The 19,550-nt window shown below is 65.5% G+C and overlaps 1 protein-coding gene across 1 annotated transcript in view; it reads left to right on the forward strand.

Annotated features, from left to right (window-relative positions):
• Positions 1–15,226: 15,226 nt before the first annotated feature.
• Positions 15,227–19,550, forward strand: part of CBFA2T3 (CBFA2/RUNX1 partner transcriptional co-repressor 3) — a 30,662-nt gene continuing 26,338 nt past the window's right edge. The window contains exon 1 of the mRNA XM_075101162.1: positions 15,227–15,602. The gene's annotated coding sequence lies outside the window, so the exon portion shown is untranslated. The remainder of the gene's footprint in view (positions 15,603–19,550) is intronic.

Raw genomic sequence — 19,550 nt, forward strand, 5'->3', positions numbered from 1 at the left:
CCGCGGCGGCTGCACACAGCGTGGCCCCCCAGGAAGGGACGAGCTGCGATTTTGGGGGCCTGGGGGGATCAACCGCTGCTGCCCCACATTCTCTGCCCCCTTGGCCCCCAGTTTTGGGGGCTGCCAGTCCTCCCTACCAGCACCCGCTACCCCCCAGCCTCACGAGCATCCCTCACTGCTGTCGTGGTGCTGCTGCAGAGGTTCCCATCTCCGCTGCCACCGATGTCCCGGAGCACCCGGGACTGACCCCCCTAAGCCACCCCATCATGTCCCGCTGGCACAGCCCCAGCGTAGCCGCAGGGCAGCACTGGGCATGCCGACACCCCAAAAAGTGCTTAAATAGGTGCTGGGTTTCCTGGGGCTGTGCCACAGGGTTGAACCCACTCAAGTGCCACAGGGCAGCGTGGTCCCACGCTGGCACCCCACGCAGGAGGGCTCAGGCTGCAGCGGAGGCTGAGGATAAACCCATTTTCTTCCTGAATATTCCCCCAAAGCCCAGATTCCTGCCTGGCTCTTCCCTGCCAGCATTTGAAATTCAAAGTACGCTCTGCCTTGATTAGTGCTACAAATCATCCAGCTGGGGAGCAGCCGCATGGCCACGTGGCTGGGGCGCGGGACCGGCACGGATGGCGTCGTCTCCCCGATCCCAGGCTCTGAATAGTCACAGCAAACTGTTTGTGCAGCCCTTCCCCTCCAAGAGTGGGAAAAATGATGCAAAGAAATCTGCAAATGATTTCAGACGGGGTACAGTGCTGGCACCCGGCTCCGCTGGTAATGAACGCGAAATAATCATAATAAATGCTAATTGCAGGAGGAGGGTTGCAGCCTGCCACAGGTTTTAAAAGATAGTCTGTAAAAACCCATGCAGGGAGCAGGACAAGCTTCGGCTCGTGCTATGTGCATCCTTGTCCTCCCACCACGGTGGCCCATGGCTCCTGGCCGGCCCCGGGCACCGTTCGCAGGCTGCTGCAGCACCATGGCCGGAGCAGCTCGGGCTCCCCCCCGCCCTCTGCCACTGGCAAAGCAAACAAGTCGAATTTAACAGCCATTAGTCCTGGAAACATCAAAGGGCCCCGCTGCTGGAAAATGAAAATCCTCATTAACTAATAAAAAGCCCATCACTCACTCTGCCTTTAATATAATTAACAGCAGCCAAGACTTCAATTAAGGTTTTGTCCAAACTTCAAAATGCCACTCTCTCGCTCTGTAATTGCGGCGATCGCCGTGGCTCCGGCCTTCGGCGGGGCTCCTCTGGCCGCGCACACGCGTGTGCGCTCAGCCCGCGCCGGCCCGGGGAGAGCAGCGCAGCCGAGGGCGCAGCATACATCCCAAATAGGAAATGTTTGTGCAACTGGTGCTTGGCAGGAGCCGGGTGTTTTGCCGGGTGGCTCTGACTTCAGCAGGGAAATATGCTGCCGGCGGGGAGCAGCGGTGCCGAGCGATGGGAACGGGCCAGTTCTCACCACTCTCTCCCCCGTGGCAGCCGGGACGGCAGCGCTCGTCTCGCTCCAGGGATGGGAAAGGCCAGGGATGGGATGAAGCCTCGCGCCACGCTGTTGCGGGGGTACGTCACCCTCTCCCCCCCAGCCAGCATCCTGGGTGCGTGGAGGTAGCCCCGAACCAGGAGTCTGCCCTGATGTCACACCAGGGGAGGGTGGCAGCATTGGCTGAGCTCCCTGAGCCCACCTCGGTGCCCGCAGGAGGATGCTGCAGGCAGCAAACTCCTGCTACCCTGCCCAGCACCGAGCCAGCAGCGCTGGCACAGCCATAGGGACGGTGGCCCCAGGCACAGCCCCAGCCAGGCGCTGCTCGGTGGGCGTGGGACCCCTCCAGCCCTGTCTGCACAGAACAGCCCCTTTCATGCCTCCGAGCAGAAACGAGAGAGCCACATTCATTTTAGAAGGGAAAATAGTGACTGTGTGGCTCAGTCCTTAAATATATATAAATCACAACTTTTGTAGACTTTTTTTTCCTCTTTTTATTGATCTGACAAAACATCAGCTGGGTTTTGCCCTGCCTTCCTCCCATTTCCCAGCCTGGCTTTCCCATGTGCCGCCCGAGGCTGTGAGATGCGGCTCCCCCAGTCCCCCATCAGGGACACCAGCATGGATTTGCAGCACTCAGGACCCTGCATTGTTTTTAGGACAGGAGCTGGGAACCTCTCCCTGACCCTTGGGGAGGCAACAGCCACAGCACAGCTCCAGGGATGGCCGGGGGATGCAGGGGGACGCCTGAGCACCCCAGGGATGTTCAGGGATGCTGGGTGTCCTGGGGATGCAGGGGGACGCCTGAGCACCCCAGGGATGTGCAGGGATGCTGGGTGCCCTGGGGATGCAGGGGGACGCCTGAGCACCCCAGGGATGTGCAGGGATGCTGGGTGCCCTGGGGATGCAGGGGGACGCCTGAGCACCCCAGGGATGTTCAGGGATGCTGGGTGTCCTGGGGATGCAGGGGGACGCCTGAGCACCCCAGGGATGTGCAGGGATGCTGGGTGCCCTGGGGATGCAGGGGGACGCCTGAGCACCCCAGGGATGTGCAGGGATGCTGGGTGCCCTGGGGATGCAGGGGGATGCCTGAGCACCCCAGGGATGTGCAGGGATGCTGGGTGCCCTGGGGATGCAGGGGGACGCCTGAGCACCCCAGGGATGTGCAGGGATGCTGGGTGTCCTGGGGATGCAGGGGGACGCCTGAGCACCCCAGGGATGTGCAGGGATGCTGGGTGCCCTGGGGATGCAGGGGGACGCCTGAGCACCCCAGGGATGTGCAGGGATGCTGGGTGCCCTGGGGATGCAGGGGGACGCCTGAGCACCCCAGGGATGTGCAGGGATGCTGGGTGCCCTGGGGATGCAGGGGGATGCCTGAGCACCCCAGGGGTGTGCAGGGATGCTGGGTGCCCTGGGGATGCAGGGGGATGCCTGAGCACCCCAGGGGTGCGCAGGGATGCTGGGTGCCCTGGGGATGCAGGGGGACGCCTGAGCACCCCAGGGGTGTGCAGGGATGCTGGGTGCCCTGGGGATGCAGGGGGGCGCCTGAGCACCCCAGGGGTGTGCAGGGATGCTGGGTGTCCTGGGGATGCAGGGGGACGCCTGAGCACCCCAGGGATGTGCAGGGATGCTGGGTGTCCTGGGGATGCAGGGGGACGCCTGAGCACCCCAGGGATGTGCAGGAATGCTGGGTGCCCTGGGGATGCAGGGGGACGCCTGAGCACCCCAGGGGTGTGCAGGGATGCTGGGTGCCCTGGGGATGCAGGGGGATGCCTGAGCACCCCAGGGATGTGCAGGGATGCTGGGTGCCCTGGGGATGCAGGGGGATGCCTGAGCACCCCAGGGATGTGCAGGGATGCTGGGTGCCCTGGGGATGCAGGGGGATGCCTGAGCACCCCAGGGATGTGCAGGGATGCTGGGTGCCCTGGGGATGCAGGGGGACGCCTGAGCACCCCAGGGATATGCAGGGATGCTGGGTGCCCTGGGGATGCAGGGGGACGCCTGAGCACCCCAGGGGTGTGCAGGGATGCTGGGTGCCCTGGGGATGCAGGGGGATGCCTGAGCACCCCAGGGATGTGCAGGAATGCTGGGTGCCCTGGGGATGCAGGGGGATGCCTGAGCACCCCAGGGATGTGCAGGGATGCTGGGTGCCCTGGGGATGCAGGGGGATGCCTGAGCACCCCAGGGGTGTGCAGGGATGCTGGGTGCCCTGGGGATGCAGGGGGATGCCTGAGCACCCCAGGGGTGCGCAGGGATGCTGGGTGCCCTGGGGATGCAGGGGGACGCCTGAGCACCCCAGGGGTGTGCAGGGATGCTGGGTGCCCTGGGGATGCAGGGGGGCGCCTGAGCACCCCAGGGGTGTGCAGGGATGCTGGGTGCCCTGGGGATGCAGGGGGACGCCTGAGCACCCCAGGGATGTGCAGGGATGCTGGGTGCCCTGGGGATGCAGGGGGACGCCTGAGCACCCCAGGGATGTGCAGGGATGCTGGGTGCCCTGGGGATGCAGGGGGACGCCTGAGCACCCCAGGGATGTGCAGGGATGCTGGGTGCCCTGGGGATGCAGGGGGATGCCTGAGCACCCCAGGGATATGCTGGGATGCTGGGTGTCCTGGGGATGCAGGGGGACGCCTGAGCACCCCAGGGATGTGCAGGGATGCTGGGTGCCCTGGGGATGCAGGGGGATGCCTGAGCACCCCAGGGGTGTGCAGGGATGCTGGGTGCCCTGGGGATGCAGGGGGATGCCTGAGCACCCCAGGGGTGCGCAGGGATGCTGGGTGCCCTGGGGATGCAGGGGGACGCCTGAGCACCCCAGGGGTGTGCAGGGATGCTGGGTGCCCTGGGGATGCAGGGGGGCGCCTGAGCACCCCAGGGGTGTGCAGGGATGCTGGGTGTCCTGGGGATGCAGGGGGACGCCTGAGCACCCCAGGGATGTGCAGGGATGCTGGGTGCCCTGGGGATGCAGGGGGACGCCTGAGCACCCCAGGGGTGTGCAGGAATGCTGGGTGCCCTGGGGATGCAGGGGGACGCCTGAGCACCCCAGGGATGTGCAGGGATGCTGGGTGCCCTGGGGATGCAGGGGGATGCCTGAGCACCCCAGGGATGTGCAGGGATGCTGGGTGCCCTGGGGATGCAGGGGGACGCCTGAGCACCCCAGGGATGTACAGGGATGCTGGGTGCCCTGGGGATGCAGGGGGATGCCTGAGCACCCCAGGGGTGTGCAGGGATGCTGGGTGCCCTGGGGATGCAGGGGGACGCCTGAGCACCCCAGGGGTGTGCAGGGATGCTGGGTGCCCTGGGGATGCAGGGGATGCCTGAGCACCCAGGGATGTGCAGGAATGCTGGGTGCCCTGGGGATGCAGGGGGACGCCTGAGCACCCCAGGGGTGTGCAGGGATGCTGGGTGCCCTGGGGATGCAGGGGGACACCTGAGCACCCCAGGGGTGTGCAGGGATGCTGCGTGCCCTGGGGATGCAGGGAGACGCCTGAGCACCCCAGGGGTGTGCAGGGATGCTGGGTGCCCTGGGGATGCAGGGGGATGCCTGAGCACCCCAGGGATGTGCAGGGATGCTGGGTGCCCTGGGGATGCAGGGGGATGCCTGAGCACCCCAGGGATGTGCAGGGATGCTGGGTGCCCTAAGGATGCAGGGGGATGCCTGAGCACCCCAGGGATGTGCAGGGATGCTGGGTGCCCTGGGGATGCAGGGGGACGCCTGAGCACCCCAGGGATATGCAGGGATGCTGGGTGCCCTGGGGATGCAGGGGGACGCCTGAGCACCCCAGGGATATGCAGGGATGCTGGGTGCCCTGGGGATGCAGGGGGACGCCTGAGCACCCCAGGGATATGCAGGGATGCTGGGTGTCCTGGGGATGCAGGGGGACGCCTGAGCACCCCAGGGATGTGCAGGGATGCTGGGTGCCCTGGGGATGCAGGGGGACGCCTGAGCACCCCAGGGATGTGCAGGGATGCTGGGTGCCCTGGGGATGCAGGGGGATGCCTGAGCACCCCAGGGATGTGCAGGGATGCTGGGTGCCCTGGGGATGCAGGGGGACGCCTGAGCACCCCAGGGATATGCAGGGATGCTGGGTGCCCTGGGGATGCAGGGGTGCTGGGTGCTGTGCTCACGTGCAGGACAGCACGTCTCCAACCCAAGGCCACAAGCCCTTGCTCCCACATGACCCTCATGGGGATGGGGCATGAGGTCGAGCCCTGCCGGGTGCAGGGGGTCAGTGCTGCCGTCCCAGGACCTGGCACAGAGGAGGGAGGGTCCGGCTGGGTGCGTCGGGGGACCAGACACGTCAGGAGACGGATACGCAGATGGCAGCTCTCTTGGAGAGACAGGGACCGTAATCCTCCCCATGGGTCCCATTATCATCTCTATCTGGTGAAAGAACTCTCATCCTGGATGTGCCTAATCCTAATCACTCCCTATCGCACAGGACCACTTCAGATGGGCCAGACGGACAGACGAGGCCTCCTCCTGCCCCGCATATCTGCACAGGCAGCCCCCGGCCATGGGGGAGAGGCCACCCCTTTGCTCCTAATCCCTCTGCAAGGCCTTCATTTAAAAGGGGATTTGCTGTTTATTCCCTCCGCAGGCTGCGCGATCATTACAGGGGTCAACATCTGATCTGGGAGAGCCTTGTTAAAAAATAATAACGGCATGTTAATTTGGTGGGGGGAGGGAGGTTGGGGGGGCTGGGTAATGCACTGGCAAGTTTCCAAGCCTGAAAGCATCGCTTGGGCTTGTTGTCTGCCATGAAAGGCTCAGGTCTCTGCAGTGGTGGCCAGCCGGGGATGCTCACGAGGTGTCCCCTACAGCTATCCCAAAAGACCTTGGAGGTGGTGAAATCCATCCTGGGGTAGGGCAGCTGTGACACCACTGCCCCGCAGGCATTTCCTATGGGGGGGCTCAGAACTGGGCACCGCACGGCCCCTCTCCCCCACACCAGCCTCCTCACCTGCCCGTTTAATTCATCCCTCTCCTGCGTCCACATCCATATTTATGGTGGGGATGGGCACGGGGCAGGAGGGTCATCACTTGGGGGGGGCGGGGAGGGGGTGTCTCCTGCTGCCAGCCCAGCCCAGGGGGGTGCCTGGGGCTGCTGGGGGTGGGGATTAAATCCAGAAGGGAAAATATCCTGCAGCAGGTGCAGCTTGCGACAGGTCTGAAGGGCTGCCAGCCGGCTCGGCAATCCCAAACACATCTGTGCTCATCAGTTGGACACCAGATGGGCCCCGGGTTAGTATTTTGGGCTGGGGTTAGCTATGGGGGGCTGGGGTGAAGCTGGGGGGGGGGAGCTGGCTGCTCCAGCCGGGACACTCACACCCCGCCTGCATTCCCCCGTATACTTAGCCCAGTATTTTTAGCATGTTTTGCCAGCCAGAGGCCAGACCCCTCTCTGGAGCAGGTTGGGGCCACACCAGAGACCCCACCAGTCCCTGCCAGGCATTGTGATTCCCGAAGCCCCAGCTCTGTCCCTCGCTTCTTACCCCAAATCCCCTGGCAAAACCCAGCTCTTCCCCTCTCTGGGGTCCTTTGAGCAGCCATCAGGTGAGTGCTGCAAAGCACTGCACACACAAAGCCCCCAATATTCTTAGCCACAGACACATGTCTAATTCCCTGGAGGATTAGGACCATCCCAGTCCCGAGAGCGTTTCATCTCCATGCCAGTGTCTTCCTGTCCTCGTACTGGGCTGGCACAGGGGTGGGTGCATCCTCCTGTGCCAGTGGCTCCAAGCACTCCTGCAGCCGAACTGTGCTGGGGCCAGCCCCGTGCACCCCAGCCCCATGCACCCCAGCCCCATGCACCCCAGCCCCATGCACCCCAGCCCCACGCACCCCGTCCCCGTGCACCCCAGCCCCATGCACCCCAGCCCCATGCACCCCAGCCCCGTGCATCCCAGCCCCATGCACCCCAGCCCCGTGCACCCCAGCCCCACGCACCCCAGCCCCACGCACCCCAGCCCCACGCACCCCAGCCCCATGCACCCCAGCCCCGTGCACCCCAGCCCCGTGCATCCAAGCCCCGTGCACCCCAGCCCCGTGCACCCCAGCCCCACGCACCCCAGCCCCACGCACCCCGTCCCCGTGCACCCCAGCCCCACGCACCCCAGCCCCACGCACCCCAGCCCCATGCACCCCAGCCCCGTGCACCCCAGCCCCATGCACCCCAGCCCCGTGCACCTCAGCCCCGTGCACCCCAGCCCCGTGCACCCCAGCCCCGTGCATCCCAGCCCCGTGCACCCCAGCCCCGTGCACCCCAGCCCTGTGCATCCTAGCCCCATGCACCCCGTCCCCGTGCATCCCAGCCCCGTGCACCCCGTCCCTGTGCACCCCAGCCCCATGCACCCCAGCCCCGTGCACCCCAGGCCCGTGCACCCCAGCCCTGTGCACCCCAGCCCTGTGCACCCTAGCCCTGTGCACCCCAGCCCCATGCACCCCAGCCCGGTGCACCCCAGCTCCGTGCACCCCAGCCCCGTGCACCCCAGCCCCGTGCACTCCGTCCCCGTGCATCCCAGCCCTGTGCACCCCAGCCCCGTGCACCCCAGCCCCGTGCACCCCAGCCCCATGCACCCCAGCCCCGTGCATCCCAGCCCTGTGCACCCCAGCCCCATGCACCCCGTCCCCGTGCACCCCAGCCCCATGCACCCCAGCCCCACGCACCCCAGCCCCATGCACCCCAGCCCCGTGCACCTCAGCCCCGTGCACCCCAGCCCCGTGCACCCCAGCCCCGTGCATCCCAGCCCCGTGCACCCCAGCCCCGTGCACCCCAGCCCCGTGCACCCCAGCCCCATGCACCCCAGCCCCACGCACCCCAGCCCCATGCACCCCAGCCCCACGCACCCCAGCCCCATGCACCCCAGCCCCGTGCACCTCAGCCCCGTGCACCCCAGCCCCGTGCACCCCAGCCCCGTGCATCCCAGCCCCGTGCATCCCAGCCCCGTGCACCCCAGCCCCGTGCACCCCAGCCCTGTGCATCCTAGCCCCATGCACCCCGTCCCCGTGCATCCCAGCCCCGTGCACCCCGTCCCTGTGCACCCCAGCCCCATGCACCCCAGCCCCGTGCACCCCAGGCCCGTGCACCCCAGCCCTGTGCACCCCAGCCCTGTGCACCCTAGCCCTGTGCACCCCAGCCCCATGCACCCCAGCCCGGTGCACCCCAGCTCCGTGCACCCCAGCCCCGTGCACCCCAGCCCCGTGCACTCCGTCCCCGTGCATCCCAGCCCTGTGCACCCCAGCCCCGTGCACCCCAGCCCCGTGCACCCCAGCCCCATGCACCCCAGCCCCGTGCATCCCAGCCCTGTGCACCCCAGCCCCATGCACCCCGTCCCCGTGCACCCCAGCCCCATGCACCCCAGCCCCACGCACCCCAGCCCCATGCACCCCAGCCCCGTGCATCCCAGCCCCGTGCATCCTAGCCCGTGCATCCCAGCCCCGTGCAACCCGTCCCTGTGCACCCCAGCCCGGTGCACCCCAGCCCCGTGCACCCCAGCCCCATGCACCCCGTCCCTGTGCACCCCAGCCCCATGCACCCCAGCCCTGTGCATCCCAGCCCCGTGCACCCCAGCCCCGTGCACCCCAGCCCCGTGCATCCTAGCCCGTGCACCCCAGCCCCGTGCATCCTAGCCCCGTGCACCCCAGCCCCGTGCACCCCAGCCCCGTGCATCCTAGCCCCATGCACCCCAGCCCCGTGCATCCCAGCCCCGTGCACCCCAGCCCCGTGCACCCCAGCCCCATGCACCCCAGCTCCATGTACCCCAGCCCCGTGCACCCCAGCCCCGTGCACCCCGTCCCTGTGCATCCTAGCCCCGTGCACCCCAGCCCCGTGCACCCCAGCCCCACGCACCCCAGCCCCGTGCACCCCAGCCCCATGCACCCCAGCCCCGTGCATCCCAGCCCCATGCACCCCAGCCCCATGCATCCCAGCCCCGTGCACCCCAGCCCCGTGCATCCCAGCCCCGTGCACCCCAGCCACGTGCACCCCAGCCCTGTGCACCCCAGCCCCATGCACCCCAGCCCCATGCACCCCAGCCCCGTGCACCCCACCCTTGCGGGACGGGAGCCAGAGCTCCCTGTCTGCCCCCCACCACAGCAGATGCAGCTCACCAGCCTCCCGGCTCCCAGCTATTTTTAGGAGCATGTCGGTGGCTAAATCTGGCGCCGTGTGGGCTCGAGGCTTCCCGGCGGCATGGTGGCTGCTGCCCCAGGCCATGCTTTCGGGCACCACATCTCCCCATGAGAGGCGGGAGCATCGCGGGCACATGCAGGGCCGTGCTCCCTTGCTGGGGAGTGCTCAGCGCTGGACCACGCTGTAGGATGGGAAAACCATCCCGGTGTGGGGATGGCTGCGGCGGGAGAGGAGTTTCCCAGCCCCATGGCACCAACCCCTTCCTGAGCAAGCGTGGGGTGCAGGGTGGGGGATGGCACCCCCAGCCCCATTTAACGGCCTGCTCCCAAGCAACAGGAGCAAGGGGCAAGCCCTGACCCCAAGCATGGGGATTAAGAACCCATGAGGGTCCCTGATGGCTTCACCCAGTCTAACCTAGAAGCTGGGGATGTCACCTCTCCCTTCCCGTAGGGCACAGGGCACCTCCTCCCTCCCCATCTCTCCCTGAGCTCGATGGCCTGGCCCAGCTGGCAGCCCATGGCCACTCCAATAAGAGGAGGAAGGTGTTGAATACAGAAACAGCCGTGGGACTGTTACAGAGCCAGCAGGGACTTGCATGCTTGTGAGGAGGAGGATGTGCCTTCTTCCAGTCCTGCCTCTGCCCACACAGGGCTGAGCCAGAGGGTTGTAAGGGGCCCTTTCCCCCTACATCTGCCCCCAGTCCCACTGCCCCTGTGCACACACAGACCCATCCCTGTCCCCATCCCCATGTGCACCCCCATCCCCTTCTCTGTCCTTTTCCCCACCTCCATCCCCATCCCCTTTCTCATTCCTAATCCCCATCCCACCCCACCCCATCCCATCCCCATCTCCCTCCCCATCCCCATCCCATCGCCATCCCCATCCCATCTTATCCCACCCCACCCCATGCCCATCCCATCCCCATCCCCTCCCCATCTCCGCCCCCATCCCCATCCCATCCCATCCCCATCTCCAACCCCATTCCCACCCCATCTCCATCCCATCCCATCTCACCTCCATCTCCATCCCCATCCCATCCCATCGCATCCCCATCCCCATCTCCATCCCCATCCCCGTCCGTTATCCCCCACCCCAAAGGGATGCTCGGGGATGCTGCGCCTGGGGCACAGAGCCCAGCACCCCAGCTGGGGCCGGCTGTGTGTCCCTGCGGCTGGCGATGGGGCCGTTCTGCTCCTCTCTCCCCCTCCCCTCTCTCTCCCTTTCTGAAAATTGATAATTAACCTTTTGTCCATGGGGCTGTTGTGTTTATTTGGTGCAGGCGGCTGCAGGGCGCTGATATGGAAATCGCAGCCGGCAGGCAGCTCCCCGTCCTCCCCGCAATCTGCAGCCTCGCACAGCCGTTGGGCAGAGATAAGCAGGTGCTTATTCACAGCCCTGCAGCTGCCTGCGAGGGCAGCCCTACCTGATCACTCCAATCTCAGTGAAAAACTACTTGAGGTTAGGCTACCGTGATGGAGAGAGCCGATAGGGACCGCGCCAGACAGCTCCCTCGGCTCCCCGGCTTCGCCTCCACCCGCGCCTCCTGCCTCCCTCTGCCCGCGTCCTCTCCGCTACCTCCGTCTCCCTGCTCTGTCTTCCCTCTTATCTCCCTCTCCACATCCCTTTGATTTCTTTTTTTTTCTTTTTTTTTTTTTTTTTTCCTTTTTCTTCCTCTTAAAGAATTCGTCTTTGTGTTTCCCATGAACTCTTGGTGGCTCCCATCTCCTTGGCTCGGCTGCCGCTCTCCTTCCCATCCCCAGCTCCTGCCTTTGCTCCCACATCCACATTTCCCTGGGGTGGAAGAGGCAGATTTGGGCATCGGTGTATAAAAGCCCCATCCCAACCGCACGCTTGCAGGCAGCCGGGGCCGTGCAACCCCCACCCCCACCCCCCCGTGCCTGAAAGGCAGCACCTACTTTAGGAGGCCACCGTCTCTTTTTGGTTCCGGCAGCTGCTGGTGGTGTTTTGCTCACGGGTTATCGCTGCCACCTCCTTTCACCTCGGGTTTCCCCCCCTGGGGCGGCTGCATCGCTCTCAAATGGAAAGGGGAAGGCAGCGGGGTGCTGCGGGCAGCGGGGTGCTGCGGCAGCGAGGCACGTGGGCACGGGCAGCACGCAGGGCCGAGCGAGCGCCCGCGCCGGGGCGTTCCCAGGCATCGGGGAATCGTGCCGTGCACGGGGCTGGCGCGGCCCCGGTAAGTGTGAAGGCGGGTGCCACATCGGGGCCCTGGCTGCACCCCGGGCATTTCTGCCTTCCTGCTGCCTTCTTGCTCTGAGTGTGGGGGCGGTGAGAGCCCGTCCCGCTTCTCCTTTACTGGGGGGTGGGGGGTGGGAAGTTTCTGCTCAGCAGCAAGCATGCAGCTCTGACTCAGAAAGAAACTGGCTGGGAGTGCCAGCAGGCTCCCCAGAGGGGAGGCAGCGGGGGGCTCACCTGTGCCGGGGCAGACCCCAAGACCCCAGGGCTTCCCCCCATGCTGGGGTAGACCCTGGGACCCCAGGGGTTCCCCTCACACCAGGGCAGACCCCAAGACCCCAGGGGTTCCTCCACACCAGGGCAGATCCCATGACCCCAGGGGTTCCCCTCACGCTGGCGCAGACCCTGGGACCCCAGGGGTTCCGCCCACACCAGGGCAGATGCCATGACCCTAGGGGTTCCTCCCATGTGGGGGTAGACCCCAGGACCCCAAGGGTTTCCCCCATGCTGAGGCAGACCCTGGGACCCCAGGTGTTCCCCCCATGCTGGGGCAGACCCTGGGAGACCAGGGGTTCCCCCCACACCAGGGCAGACCCCATGACCCCAGGGGTTTCCCTCATGCTGGGGCAGACCCAATGACCCCAGGGGTTCCTCCCATGCTGGGGTAGACCCCGGGACCCCAAGGATTTCCCCCACGCTGAGGCAGACCCCACGACCCCAGGGGTTCCCCCCACGCCGGGGCATTCCCCGCCCCCCGGCAGTGCGGTGCCACTGGTGCACAGCGCCTGCAGCTGCCCGGCCAGGTGCTCGCCTATTTGCCTGCAGAGAAAACCCTCCCGCCGCAGGTGACATGGGGGACACGGGGCCACAGCTGGGTGGGATTTTCCTTGCTGGCCCTGAAACCCTCTGGTTTTGACTCGCTGCCCCAGGACACTCCCCAGGAGTGGCTGCTGCCATTTAATCCCCCATGCACTTTCTGTCCCCCATTGCAGGCAAGCCTGACCCTCACCGCAGGGCAGCTTGGCAAAACCCCAAGCCCATGATGCCGAGCCCACCTGGGCCTGTGGCCACCCATCCCACCCGAAATAAAAGGGGAAGAGGCAAGAGCACGAAACTCCGATGGAAACCCTCCTGCTTGGTCAGTCAGGCAGCTGGGAGCCTGTGGCTGCCCTCCCCTTCCTGCAGCCACATGCTGCCAAAACCTTTGCAGTCTGCACGGCCAGGCTGCTCTGCCCTCGCTGGTGGGGCATGGGCATCTCCAGGGCAGGTAGGATGGAGCTGGAACCCCTCAGCATCACCGGGATGTGGGTCCGGGGCAGAGGCTTGCTGGGGGCAGTGTCAGCGTCCCTCCTCAAGCGCGCAGCCCTGGCTGGGTGCACGCCATCCTGGCTGGGTTGGGGCTGTGGTTTGTAGCCATGTGGCCCTTTCGCCTGGTGCATCAGCCCCGTGCTGGGGCTTCCCCTCATCTCCCTGCAGCACCCAGACCGCATTCACCGTCCCCTGGGGCCCCGGGCTGCACCCAGACGGCAGAGGTGCTGCAAACACTCCCGGTGACACCCGGCTTCACCCCACTCTGCCCCACAGCCTGTGCCCCCACAGCACAGCACCCCTGCACCCCTGTGCTCTGGGACCCTACTCCCCACTTACATCCCACCGTCCCTTCCCCATCCACCCCCCCCATGGGAGCTCTAGGCTGGGGGCACGAAGCAGGGAGCCCCGGGTACCATCTGCGGGAGCCCAGGTGGCCGCCGAGACACGCCATCTGCTCAGCCACCTTCAGGGACCACGCAGGCACTGCTGTATTTTTAGGACATATTTCCTCCCTCCCACCTGCAGCCCGGAGCTGCCTTTCGGTTTTCTAACAAGTTGTTTCTCTTGCTGGCGGCTGTCAGGGCCCCGGCGCAGGGAGGGTGCGGGGATGGACTGCGGAGGGGGGCTCTGCACCAAGCACCGGGCAGGCCAGGGTGGTACCTGAAGCCAGGCTGGTGCAGGGGCTGGGACCCTGTACGGCTCATGCACGGTGCCTGGCGATGCGGCAGTTGAGGAGGGCGGCAGCAGCCAGGGGACATCCTCATCCCCATGGCTGTCCCCAGGCGAAGGGGTCAGCGGGTTGCAGGGCTGCAACAAGGGGGGGGCCAGCCCTCAGTGTTGCAGTGTGCTGGTCGTGAGGGGCTGCACCGTGCTGGCCACGGTGTGCTATGCTGCACCGCGCTGTGTGGGGCTGCATCGTGCTGTGTGGGGCTGCACTACGCTCTGTGGGGCTGCATCACACTGTGCCAGGCTGCACCACACTGTGTGAGGCTGCACGGCACTGTGCCAGGCTGCCCCACGCTGAGTGGGGTTGCACTGCGCTGTGTGGGGCTGCACCGCGCTGTGTGGGGTTGCATCGTGCTGTGTGGGGCTGAACCGCGCTGTGTGGGGCTGCACCGCGCTGTGTGGGGCTGCACCGCGCTGTGTGGGGTTGCATCGTGCTGTGTGAGGCTGCACCGTGCTGTGTGGGGCTGCACCGCACTGTGTGGGGCTGCACTGCGCTGTGTGGGGTTGCATCGTGCTGTGTGGGGCTGCACCGCACTGTGTGGGGCTGCACCGCTCTGTGTGGGGTTGCATCGTGCTGTGTGAGGCTGCACCGTGCTGTGTGGGGCTGCACCGTGCTGTGTGAGGCTGCACCACGCTGTGTGGGGCTGCACTGCACTGTGTGGGGTTGCATCGTGCTGTGTGGGGCTGCACCGCGCTGTGTGAGGCTGCATCGTGCTGTGTGGGGTTGCATCGTGCTGTGTGGGGCTGCACCGCGCTGTGTGAGGCTGCATCGTGCTGTGTGAGGCTGCACCATGCTGTGTGGGGCTGCACTGCACTGTGTGGGGCTGCACTGCACTGTGTGGGGTTGCATCGTGCTGTGTGGGGTTGCACTGCGCTGTGTGGGGCTGCACTGCGCTGTGTGGGGTTGCATCGTGCTGTGTGGGGTTGCATCGTGCTGTGCCGGGCTGCACCGCGCTGTGCTGCAGCTATCCTTGTGTTGCACCCGCTACGCTGTGCCAGTCGCACCATACCGCACCACGCTGTGTTGCATCGTGCCAGCCACGCCATGCTGCCTGTGCCACGCTGGGTTGCCGGTGCAGTGCTGCGCCTTGACAGCCATGCCATGCCACGCCACGCCACACCGTGCTGGCTCTGCCGAGCCATGCTGCAGGGTGCTGCCTGTGCCAAGGTGCATCACAACAGCCGTGCCGTGCCACGCTGCACCGTGCTGGTCCTGCTGCGCCATGCTGCATGGTGCTGCCCATGCCGAGCTGCACCACGCCGGCCCCTTGCAGTGAGGAAGTGAAGCCAGCACGAAGGGGAAGTTGTTGGAAAGTCAGACCGGAATGGCTGATAGGGAAGGCAGAGCTGGGCTTGGTCACAGATGGTTCCTGTTGGGGAAGGACACGGGCGCAGCTGCCCGGCCTCCCCCCACCCGCCGCATTATCACTGCCCGGCAGCTGTTCACCTTCCCCCTCGCCATGGGACACGGCTCTGCTGCCACCCTGGCCCCGGCCGTCACATGAACGGCCCTCGCAGCAGGGCAGGCACCGAGTGGGCAGGACACCCCGCGCCCCGCCGCACCCCACCGGTGCTCAGCATCTCCCTCTCCGGCGTGGCTCCGGCACCAACACGTGGGAGCAGGCTGGCTGCGCCGGCACCCGTGAGGCTTGCGGCACCAGGGTGCTGACACCCATCCCCTGGGGTGCCTGGGGGACCCCCCGCCCCAATCCGGACGGCCACCCCTCCTGGGCCACGGTGGCAGGCAGGACTGGCCAAGGTAAGGCTGTGGCAGCAGTGGGAGGAAGGCGGCGGGTGGCTGTGACCGCGCCATGTGCCATGTAGTGGCACAGGTGACTCACCCCAATGTCAAACACAGCCCCAGGTGGGCAGGTGCTCCCTAGGGTGGCACGCGGCCAGTGCCTATCGGCGCATCCCCAGGGGACCAGCTGGCAGGAGCGGGGAGCCAGGGCATGGCCGAGCCCTCAGCACCGCGGGGCACGCTGGGCTCACCGGCACAAGGACCCATTTGGAGCCCTCACTGCAATTAACCTTCCAGTAATGAGTGATCAGCCACGATTAGTTTTTTTTTGCAGTGTTTAAATCCTCTGTTTATTGGGTGTTTTCATTCATTCTCGGGTCAGTGGCTTGCATGCAGCTCAGGAGCGCGTTCCCACGCTCGCTCCCGGGCAGCGGCCGGATCCTGCGTGCAGCAGGTTTGTGCCACTGGGGTCAGGATGCGACCCCATGGCTTCTCCAGCTGCTTCTGTTCACTCGCAGTGCGGCAGCGCGGAGGCTCTGCGGGGCCGGGGCATCCCATGGCCCTGTGCCGGAGCATCCCTCCGACACCGGCACAGCCGCGCACAGGGTGAGGGGCACCCCGCAGCCTGGCCTTGGCCAAGGGGCTGCGGCAGCTCTGGGGGGGCCCAGGGGGCTCCTGCTGGGTCTGTGCCTGGCACGGGCAGGAAAGCGGCTGCTGGCTGAGTCACCGGCACTTGTCTGCCCCGAGTGAACAATACTGGCCCTCTGCCTCGCTTCCCCTCGTGCGCCCCTCTCCCCACCAGCACGGTGCTCCGGCCGCAGCCCCCTGCCCCCCTGCCCGATCCTGGCACCCACCCCGCGGGTCGGGGATGCAGTGAGGACAGGCTCAAGGGCAGGTTTTGGATGCTGCACCCATCGTGCCGTGCAGGTCTGCTGAGGGTGGGAGGCGCACTGGGGTCCCTGCCCAAAGACCTGCTGCCCGCAGAAATGTTGGGTGCATCCCAGACGAGGGGCACCTGCCGATAAGGCGCCGGGGACCGGGCGGGCGCAGCGCTGCCGCGGCGGCTCGGCGGGCACCGTTGACCGGAAGGCTGCAGCGAGGGGAGCCGTGCAGATTGCTGTGGGCTTGCTGAGCTGCCGGTTAGGCTCTTGGCAGGAGAAATGTTTATTTTGTTGGCCAAATATCTCTGCAAACTTCCTGATTTCCTTGCGGCCGGCGTGGCAGTGATAGGGCTGGTGAGGCCGTTGCCTGCCCTGCGCTCCAGCTTCGGCGCGGAGAGCTGTTATCTCCGATGCGCAGCGGGCAGGGAAGAGGTGGAGAAAGGGAAATGAAATACAACAGAGGTGGCACATTTTTTGCTCTTGATAACAAGCCCTGCTTTTAGCCTGGGAACTTGGAAATGATGCAGGTGGCCAGAGACAGCCGCAACCTCCCCTGTTGCCACGGCATATCTGGACCTTGTAACGAATCCCAGACCTCCCTGCCGTGAGGCTGCGGCTCCCCACGGCATGGCACGGCACAGGACACATCGGCGCTGACCCCCACGCTGCCAGAGCCCAGTGCTGGAGCATTTTGGCCCTGAGGGGTCTCTGAAACCAGCCCAAGGGTTTTGCTCCCAGGCTGAGCTGCGTGCTGGAGCGAAGGCAGGCTGTGCTGTACCCTCCCGCTATCTCCAATTGATTTTTGCGGGGATGTGAGGGGTTGGAAGTGCAATACAAGCTAATTAAATTCCCATCATTAAAGAGCCCTGTGCAGGCAGCTGTGGGATGGGGAGGGCTGGCAAGCAGTCTGATACCCCTGGTTCAGTGGGGAGAAGGGGAGTGTGAACCCGCGCTTAACCCCACTGGGGCTGTCCGCCAGGCAAGGGGCAGGAAGGGCGGCTGTGGTGCTCTCATCTCCCCAGGCCCAGGCACTGCACAGAGGTCTCGCATATCCCAGGCCGTGTTAGGGGCCAGGCCCCAAGGATGTGGCTCTCCTGGAGGCTCAGGACCGCCGTTCCCCCTGCTCAGCCCTGAAAAAGGGAGCAGTGCCATGGAGAGGGGAGCTCCCCAGGTGAGGGACCGGAGGAGCCGGAGGGACCCTCTGCACTGTGGTGGTGTGCGTGGCCCTCCCAGCGTGCTGTGCTCACCAGGGCAGCTCGGGCAATTTTGCTCAGCATCTCCTGGTGAATTCCCGCTGGCCAAAGATGAGGCTGGCAGGACTTGCCAATACTGCTGCCACCAGGTGCTGCTCCCATGGGGAGCCAACAGCGTCTCCGTGCACCTCAGAGCACCATCTCCCAGGGGCAGGGCAGCACGTGGCAGTCTTCACTTCAAAATTAAAATACTTTCCAGACTCCCTGTGGCAAAGAAAAGCCAGAAACTTGGGCCCCAGCAGCCCCAACACCATGAAGCACCCAGCTTTACCGTAAAGCACCCATGAAAGCCATATCCCAAAGCCTCCCAGTGTTTAAGCCAAGCCAGTGATTTTTCGGAGCTGGGCGAGCCGGGATGATAAGCAATAGGGACCGGTTTCCCTTTGAATGCCACGAAGCAGGAACGAATCTGTCAGCCAGGAAAATAGGATTTTTTTTGTTTTTCTTTTAATGTTCATGGAAGTTATACAAAAGCCACAAAGCCCCTGGGTCTGCTTCCCAGTGGCAATGGCCAGGGGGCTGCTCCTTCCAGCCCCTAGCCAAGGAAATGAGGGGCTGGGTGGCTCAGTGGCCCAGAGGCCGGGGACCCCCATGAGTGGGCGCAAAGGGAAGCCAGGCGCAAACGAACCCCCTTTTTTCAGAAAGGTTGGCGAGCGGCACTTCCTGCCGAGCAGATGTCACCGCGGCGGATGCAGCTGCAGCAGGCGATAGCCGGCGGGTGGGCAAGCCGTCTTCCCCGGCCGCTGGCTCCCCACCAGCCTCTTATCTCCCCCGTGCATTCCCCGATGAACTAACGCACAGGGAAAGGCAGCGCCAGCCAATGCTCCTGCTGCAAGCAAAATGCCAAGGGAAGAGCACCGCAGGCTGCAGCCCAGCTCCCAGCGCCCGCTCTGGGATGGATTTAGGCGCTGAGATTCAGACCGCCACATCCGTGTGCGCAGCCAGGGCAAAGGGACCATCTGCGGTCGCGCTGACCCTTCCCAGCCCGGCAGCTCCCTGCCCCAAGCGTGGCATCCCCGTGGGGATGCTCTGAGCAAACGGGTCCATGTGCAAAATGGGGACCCCACCAGAGGCGTGGGGTGTTGCATTGCTGCAGCTGCTTGCAAGAGCCTGGCCCCACGCTGTCCCCCAAGCTTTGCTTGGTGCTGTGCCCGGTAGCTCGGTGCCACATCTAGCGAGGATCACAGAGAGGCACCCAGGGGACGATCTGCTCACTGGGAGGGCGTGGACAGAGATCGAGAAACCCAGACGGACAGACAGACTCGCTGAGGGTGACACAGGAAACCTGTGGCACGCCAGGGGCTGAGCGCCGGCACGGCTCGGTGCCTTTGCCTCCAGACAAGCCCTCCCGTGAGAGCCGGGCCGTGGCAGGACGCCCGGCACGGCACGGCACAGCACGGCACGGCGGAGGGGCTGTGGGCACCCACGAGTGCTGCCCACGGCGGAGCAGGTCTGCGCGGCTCCCGGCTGCACAGCATGCGCGGTGTGCCAGCGAGGGGATGACTCACCAGCGCGGCAAGGGGGAAGGTGTGATAAACCAACACCATGGGCTTTTTTAAAAAGCCTGAGGCTTGCAAAGGGGGGGGACACGCAGCCTGAATAGCAATCAGCTCTTACAGGCACGCTGGGAAGAGACAGGGCTGAGCCAGAGCCTGGGTTGTGGGAGCTCGGGAGAGCCAGGGAGAAGGGGGACAGTGTGGTGGGATGCAGGGTGAGGGGCTGAGCGAGAGCTGCAGGGACAGAGGCGGTGGGTCAGGAGTGATGGTTGAGCCCCCACGAGGTATGAAAAGGGACCCCAGCACCACAGTGGCTGCAAAGGCATGAATGAGGCA

Source organism: Phalacrocorax aristotelis, chromosome 8 (genome assembly GCF_949628215.1).
Source record: "Phalacrocorax aristotelis chromosome 8, bGulAri2.1, whole genome shotgun sequence".
Taxonomy (NCBI): domain Eukaryota; kingdom Metazoa; phylum Chordata; class Aves; order Suliformes; family Phalacrocoracidae; genus Phalacrocorax; species Phalacrocorax aristotelis.